The 8,192-nt window shown below is 36.4% G+C and overlaps 1 pseudogene; it reads right to left on the bottom strand.

The window, feature by feature from the left end:
- Nucleotides 1–2,754: 2,754 nt before the first annotated feature.
- On the bottom strand, nucleotides 2,755–7,791 carry LOC120126545 (annotated as a pseudogene).
- Between the last annotated feature and the right edge of the window lie 401 nt (nucleotides 7,792–8,192).

The raw sequence follows: 8,192 nt of genomic DNA, 5'->3' as shown, positions 1-8,192 counted from the left end.
AAGAATCGGAACGAATTGAGAGAACTTATATTCGCAGAAACAGAATCCAGCAGAGAGAGAGAGAGAGAGGATAATGAAGGGTTTGTTATTCTTGTTAGGGTTTGTTTAATATAAATAAAGAGGGAATGGAATGAATGTGGACGGGGAAGGCGCCGTGGAAATGGTTAAAGAGAGTCAAGGAGTGACGTCATCGACGCCGTCACGCGGTGGACATGAAGCACCGGTCGTTCGTAAAAGTCAAAGAATATAGTTATATAATCAATTAAATTATGTAATTAAAATGACAAGTATAAAAGGGGAAAAAGAAAGCGAAGCAAGAAGTGAGCAATGAGGCGTTGTTTTGAGTGGTGTGTGTGAAGTCACATACTTGGGGTACAAACACAAGTAACGAATTTTAGATTTAATTATGATTAAAATTCTTTATTATGTTATTACTAATCCGATTAGAGTCAAATTACCTGCCCCAGTTATTGCCTGTGTGTCTTAATTGCGGCGGAATTCATTTCTATAATATAACAACGACAATAAATATAAAACAATACTCTATGAGATAAATTATATATTTACTACATAAACTATTACTTTTATTCAATTTTGATACCCTAACTTTATTTTTTTAATATTATATTTAACGTGTGGTTAAAGTTTTATTTTCTGTATCTTACAGTTAAAAATTAAACGGTGATGTTGATGTGTCATCATAAAATAATATCATATTATCATTAAGAAAAAATCAAACATAAAAACAACACACTTCCATATATATGTCTATAAAAACTATCATGTGTTCTACATGTTGTAATATTTAAATAGTGTTCGAATTGTAAAATAACAAATCATTAATAATATAGTGTAAAATTGTTATTATAGAAAATAATGGTATGAAATAATTACATCAATAACAGTGGATTATATTCACAATTTAACGGGTAAATTAATTATAACAATAACAAATGAAATAATCATGCTATTATTTCGTTGCGATAAAATAAAATAAAAATTTGACAGAAAGTCGTTAGTTTTATTAAAATTTAAAAAATATATAAAATTACAATGAAGATTTACAAGCATAATCGTAAACTAAATTATAATTATTACATTTTCCTATAATAATTAACACAAAAATTAACCACCTAGATCACACAAGGATTAAATAAGGAAAATGTTAAAAAAACCTAACCAAAATGCTCAAACAAAATAAAGATACGAACAAATCTAATTACATCGGTAAACGAACCACAAAAGGGGATTAAGCTATTGAAATACCACTGACAAATCGCAAATCAAAGTCGAGCGACGTGGGAAAGCTATCCGCGAACGTAAAACGCATATCCAAATCAATTCGATGGTCTAAAGCATGTAAGATCAACATGATAACAAATAAGCGTCATCTTGATCAATCGTGATGATATCAAATATAACATTGAGAGAAAAAAAAAGATAAATGAAAATAACGGTCAAACAACCAAAACTACCAAAAGACATATATAAACATGCCACAAAGACAGAGAAGATCAACATGATAACAAATAAAGCGAAATCTTGATCAGTCTTAGTAATGTCAAATACATTCCTGAGAAAAAAAGATAACGAAAAATAACGGTTAAATAACCGAAAACTACCGAAAGACATAGATAAACGGGTCACAAAGACAGAGATAAACGGATCACAAAGAAAAACTTATTCCTATTAAAAAAAACTAAAAAACAAAGAGAGACAAGCGAATGTCAACAATCAACCTCAAAACCGGTGCCGTCTTCCAGCTAAACAAAATTAAAGGAAAAAAAAGTAGATTTGACAAGAAAATGACAAAAAAAAAAGAAAGAGAAGGAGAGGGAGAGAGAAGAAGCGACTAGGATTTTGCCATAAAATTAAAAAAAAAAAATTACAAGACATTTCATAATGAGCTTAATACGTCTGCAATCCAACACGACCAAAAATGCAATTATCCCTGGGTAATACTAATCATACATAATTGCTGTTTCAAATGTTTGTAGAAACTAAGTGTGTATAAGCGATTAGTCTTGGTGATATGTATTTGATATTCAAAGTACAACATTGCATAATCAACCCTACACATCGCTCAGCGACTTTATAATGATATGATATTTAAACAAATACAGACCATAACTTTCTCTAAAACAAGAATCAAAGTGAAACATACAACTACAATACAAGCACGTTAATTTCTATTTATTTCTCTCATTGCATGGCTTACATCTTCTAGGACAACCGTCTTTTGACTCTCCGTTGCTTACGTTCCAAAATTTCAGCAGTGGCAACATTCATTCAACCTTGTGCCCATATCTTCAACTATGCCTTCTATGTATGGTCACAGGGTATGTGAGATTACCACAATCCAATATACATGGGACAAAGGGCAGAGCCTAAAGGGCATACCCCATATCTCAGGCTTGCTCAAAGGCAACCAGCAGAATATGCACCTGTGCACAGGCCAGTCAGTTTTATCCTTGAGTTTCACTTGGGCTCAAACGTCCAAAGAACCATGCATAATATGCCCATATTGTTACTTGCTTCGAAATGAATTACCCCCTCTACCGATTAAATCGTGCCGAAATCCAAATTTTCCCACTTAAAGGGAGAAACTTGACCGATGTCAGGCGAGCCCCGTAGGAATAAGCAGACACAAACACAGACAGCAGCAATGGCGAGCATCGAGTGGACATAAGGACGTTGAAGCAAACCTTGTGAACCTGGAAACCTATGTCTATACTTTGTTGCCACAACCACACACTTGGCGCAAGAGCTACGATTTTGCTTGAGCTGTGAACTTATATTGCTTAACTGCACTGCAGTGATGCCCGACTGCTCATCACCGATTGTCAGAGAAACTTGAGCATTCTTTTTGTCAGCATATTTTCCAGCCACCAATTTGTTGTAAGAATGGTTGTTTCTCATCATAGCATAGGCATATGGAGACTGCCCATTTGTATCCAGAAGGGAATTCCAGCAGTTCAAACCAATCTACAAAAAAGTTGAAAAAACTTTTCGTAACTTGTTTACAAATAAATGAAATTGAGTAAACATGGTTTCATCGTTTATGTTCAGGATAAGATCAGCAGTGTATCAGAAGAGGGAAAAACTACTGATCTAGGATGCAAGAAATGCTGTAATAACTCATACCTCCTGGATCATTCGTCAGCACATCTACCAAATCGTCTGATCCTGATGTACATGCAGCCAAATGTAAAGGTGTGATTCCACCAGCACCTTGAAGATTTGGTGGGAAGATATATATTTTTGAGCTTTCATCTCTGCTATTAATAGAATAATGTACAAGCAAGTCGGCCATATTCCTACACCTTCTTTTCACTGCTAGGCTTAATAGCTGAATCTCAGAAAGCATAGCCAGCGACTCCTTAGATAGCCCATCCATATCCGAGTTTCTTTCCACCAGCATGTCAAGAAGTACCTTTACCAAAGCACAATAGTCTCTCTCAACAGAGAATATGAGCAAAAATTTGAACCGGTAAAGGGAATGATCGGAACTCTTGGGCAACGGATCAGTACTTCTTTGGAATACCCATCCGAGTTCATTCAAAAAGTGAAGGACTGACTCCCTTGACCTTGGACGCCGACAATCATATGCATGCTCTTCAGAAATAATATCAGAAGCATTAGCTTCTACGTCAAGTTCAGATTCCAGAAGTCTCAACTCTTCACAAATGGCAGCATCTGCTATTATAATAGGAAAACTGTTGCCCTTAAATCCACTTTCCACCTGCTCAAAATTTGGGAAAAGTCAAACACAACCCTCCAGAATTCTGAGGATGATCCAGAGAGTCGGACATAGTAATTCTTAGACATAAAAGTCTTACCTCAACGAAACAACGACCTAGTGCTTTTGGTGATGGAACCTGAATCTTAAAACTGCCCATGTTTACCTCGTCACATGTAGCTCCCTTATATGCTAAACCACTAATCTCAATTGATGAGTATCCTCCCATGTACGCACAATGAATCCTGCACAGTTTTCAAATTAACATTCTAGAATACAAAGACAATATGAAGAAATTTTAAGTTCTCATATAAAATGCTCATTTTGCTTACTTGGTGCCAGGATTACTTAGATTTCTACCCCTCACTAAAAGAGAGGTTTCCTGTCCCCCCACAATGGCCAGAGGAGACGCTGAGATCAACTCAGGCGAACTATATGATCTCAAGGATTTGCATAGACGAATCTTTCCTGAAAAAGTCGATAAAAAACTTTCAAAACAGTTTATAATTAACTGCATACTTCAAATCAATCAACTAAAAAGTGAATACCTTTGAGATCATCTTAAACCTAGTAAGTGATAATAAAGACAATCTCAAGGAGTATCAAATAAATAATAATGTTTTGGATAAAGTAGAATAGTTTGAAGCTGAGCAACAAAAGCCACAAATTTCCAACATACATACCATCTTTATGAGATGCTAACTGTTGGTTCCCAGTATGAAGTAAAAACCTTGCCTTCCTCCAAAAATCTGAATCTGAGCCTTGCAACAAACAATAGACATACTGAAGCAGGTTTCCTTCAAGCTGAAAAAATACATGCCATATAAATGGTCAGCTCAATGTTGGACGAAGGAAAAGTGACAAATGCAAAATGTAGTAGCACGCTCACATGCTCCCAGGCAGCAGATGACATTGACACATAGATTGACAGAACCACACATCCAGGCCTTATATAGCTCTCCATTTCAGACGGACTATTTGAAAGCCAATTATAAATCTACAAAATGAGTTATCAAAATCATCAGTAATTCCCTACAAGAAAGACTTCTATGTAATCTCCGCTTCCAATTATACGCGACAAAAAAGCCAAAATTGGCAAATTAATCCTCACCTGGGTTCGCAGTGTACCAGGGAAGTGGCTGGGGTCCTTGTCAAACAGCTTAAAAATTATTCGCCCAGTACGATCCTGCTCAGAAACCATTCAACATTAGAAATGTTAATGTAACACGCATACCCAAGCACATGCATGGTAAAAGAAATAAAAATGAAGTCTAATTAGAATAAAAATTAGAATAGGAAATACTTCTTTGATACCTGAGAATCAGAGTTCAAGCTAGGGGGGGAATGATCTGACCCAGAAGAAGATGTGTACCCAGTTTGTGAAGGGAAATGTTGAAATGAACCATGTCCAGTTCCTCTTTTTGACCCACTAAAGAGCTCAAGAGGTAATATAGAACCATGAGCCCTGCTTGCTTCAGCATTTGCATTACTGTCTCTGCCAGTGGGCGGTTTCTCATATTTGACAGCTCCAGTTGTGCTATGCATTGGGAACAATTTTTGCACAACTGGAGATGAAGAAGGAGATCCTTCCTCCATTGGATTGCTACTATCGGAAGAGAAATATTTCCTAGAAGATGATAGTTTTGGTTGGCCTTCATCCTCAGGAGAGGAGCTAAATAGCTGCAATGGTAAATTTGCCCTAGTTTCTTGAATCTGGCATTCAGAATCTTCAACAGGAGATTGATAACTGCTGCTACTTCTTTCTCCTCCAACTGAAGTGAACTCGATGGGAGTTCTGATTCGTGAACTAGGAGCAGTTACACTATCAGGACAGATCGACTTGGTCTTTTGGCTATCACTACTCGGGCTGCTTCTTTGAGACAAATTTGCAAGGGCATCAGAAGAAGAGGATGACAATGTAGCTGAAAGGGCAGCAAGCAAATCTACTGTAGATGGAGAAGATGCGTTTTTCCCATTCAATTGGTGTTGATCACCTATCAAAGGCTGATCCTGGCCCTTCCGGTTCAAAGCTCCAAAATTGGCCAACTTTGCAGCCAGGTCCGTGGGCAAAGGTAATGAATTTATCTTACTAAGAATTTGAACAAGTTGATCTCTATTTGGTACAGGAGAGGAATTAATGCTTTTGTCGTCGTTTTTACCTGTATTTTAAGCACACAAACATCAGCTTCATCTTAAAACAATAATTTGAAACTTTAACTCATATTTAGAATAAATTTCTTGCCTTGTGTCCGAGCCAAAAGTGTGAGCAAATTGACGATATCTAAATTTCCATTCCCAGCATTATCCCTGTTTACAGGGAGTAAAAGCTGTGAGATCACATCTTCAGGTTGTGTCTTCCTTCTACGACGATTATGCCCAGCGAGTCTACGCCTACAACTTCTCTTCCCCTCATCAAACTCGGAAAGAGGGTGAAACCTGCAGAAAAGAAAAATAAAGGTGAGGTGGGTTCAACCAATAGCTAAAACTTGATGCCAAGGGAGAAAACTTCAAGAACATAAAAGTAGCAACCTGCTACACTGCTGGCAGAACCTCTGCATCTGCTTCTCAACAAGAGCTTTAGTCGCTTTACTATGAATCTCACACACTTTATGGCGACGGTGATAGTCCTTCGCATTAGAAAGATCTTCCTTACAATTATCAACCTGACACATGGAGTGGTTGGTACTCCCAGGGATCCAACACGGACCTTTTGTTAGGCCTGGACACAGACTCTTCCATAGAATTCAAACCCCCACCTAGATTCAGTTGCAGCCTCTCATTGTCATCATTTACCGCAGTGGCCTTCTTGGATGTTACATAGTTTTCATTGCCAATAGCATGGCCTTTCTTTTTCTGTTCTGCAGAGGCAGTCCCTGCCTGCAGAATTTCGGTGTTCAAGGGTTTGGCAATGAATCTTACAGCATCCCACTCCCATAGCTTCGGGTTCCAGTTGTCCCTGGGGTTTGCAACACGCTGTTGCGAAGGGTCTTGATATTGAAAATCGAGGGGTCGATAAGGAAGGTCACGTTTCCTGGACAAGGGAGGTGGTTCACAGAAGTGGCTGCCAAGGGCCTGGAGCATAAATACGGGAGGAGCTACTTGAGCGCCTACCTCCTCCATGGGTCTGAAAATAACTTGTTTTCTCCAGACACCAAATGACCTCTGGACAAAAGAAATGACTATTTTAACAAGTAATTTTGGGGATTGCATAAATAACTATAACCAGCATAGAAGGATGTGGTTCATCCATCTCATCAAAAAAGTCAAAATAAGAAAGAAAAACGGCAAAATCAATAAAGGGATGATGAGGGTTGAGATGAAACCTTTTGGAGCATAATTTTAGAGCAGATTATCAGATCAGACAAAAATTGAGACCAAGAAAAAAAATCATATTCAACTACCGAGACATGTAAAAACAAATTTAAAACTACAAAAAAGAGCTAGATGATTGATTACAATTATACGAGTAAACATCAAATATTGGCGGATAAGTAAACAAAGAAGATTTGAAAACAACATACCTTTCACTAAAATCACAGCTCGAGAGTTTCACGGTTGATTATCAGATCAGAAAAAGATTGAGAAGAACTGGAGACATGTTAAAAAAATTAAAATTAAGATTAAAAAAGAGCGAGATGAATAATACGATACAAGCAAATAACAAATACAAGAGCATAAATTAATAAATCAGATACCTTTGACGAAATCTCAGCTTAGCGCGTCATCATCTCAGAAAAGCAAAGCAACAAAGAAAAACGTAAAACCAACCACTGCCTTCAACCTTTCACTTCATGGCAATCAAAGAACTAAAAATTCCCCTTTTTCCCAGGTACCAAGCATCGGATAAAGGCTTGCGTCTCTATTTGTAGAAAAAAAGAAGAAGAAGAAGAAGAAAACCTTTCTCAAGGAATCAAGGGGTAAACAGCAAGGAAACGCAGTCAGATCCGAGAAGACGAAGATGACGAAAGCTGAAACAATTGGGAACTTGGGTTTGGCTCCACAACTTTGGTCTACTTTTTTGTTCTCTCTCTATAAGAATGACGAAGAAAAAAAAAAAGAGAAAAAAGAATAAACTACATGTTATCACTTTTGTTTCGTTTATTACTTAAATTTTTATTTTTTTTAAAATAATATTTAATATTTATTTTTTTGTTTCATTTTAGTACTCATTATTAATTTTTTGTTTTTTTTAATACTTAAATTTTTAATTACGGGTACTAAAATAAAATAAAAAGTAAACTTTAGGTAGAATTTTAAAAAACTTGAAAATTTATGTACTAAAACAGAATAAAAGTGATAGTTTAAATATTAAACATGTAGTTTATCCAAAAAAATAAAATGTAGAATATGGCAGTAAACTGGTTAGTACTGATATTTCTAATTTTACTTTCGGGAAAAACCAAATTTTAATCCAGAAATTTGTAATCATTGTATCTTGATCCTTGAATTTTCT

Source organism: Hibiscus syriacus, unplaced genomic scaffold (assembly GCF_006381635.1).
Source record: "Hibiscus syriacus cultivar Baekdansim isolate YM2019G1 unplaced genomic scaffold, ASM638163v2 tig00110458_pilon, whole genome shotgun sequence".
In the NCBI taxonomy this organism is placed as follows: domain Eukaryota; kingdom Viridiplantae; phylum Streptophyta; class Magnoliopsida; order Malvales; family Malvaceae; genus Hibiscus; species Hibiscus syriacus.
This window is presented reverse-complemented; position numbering and strand designations above follow the sequence as displayed.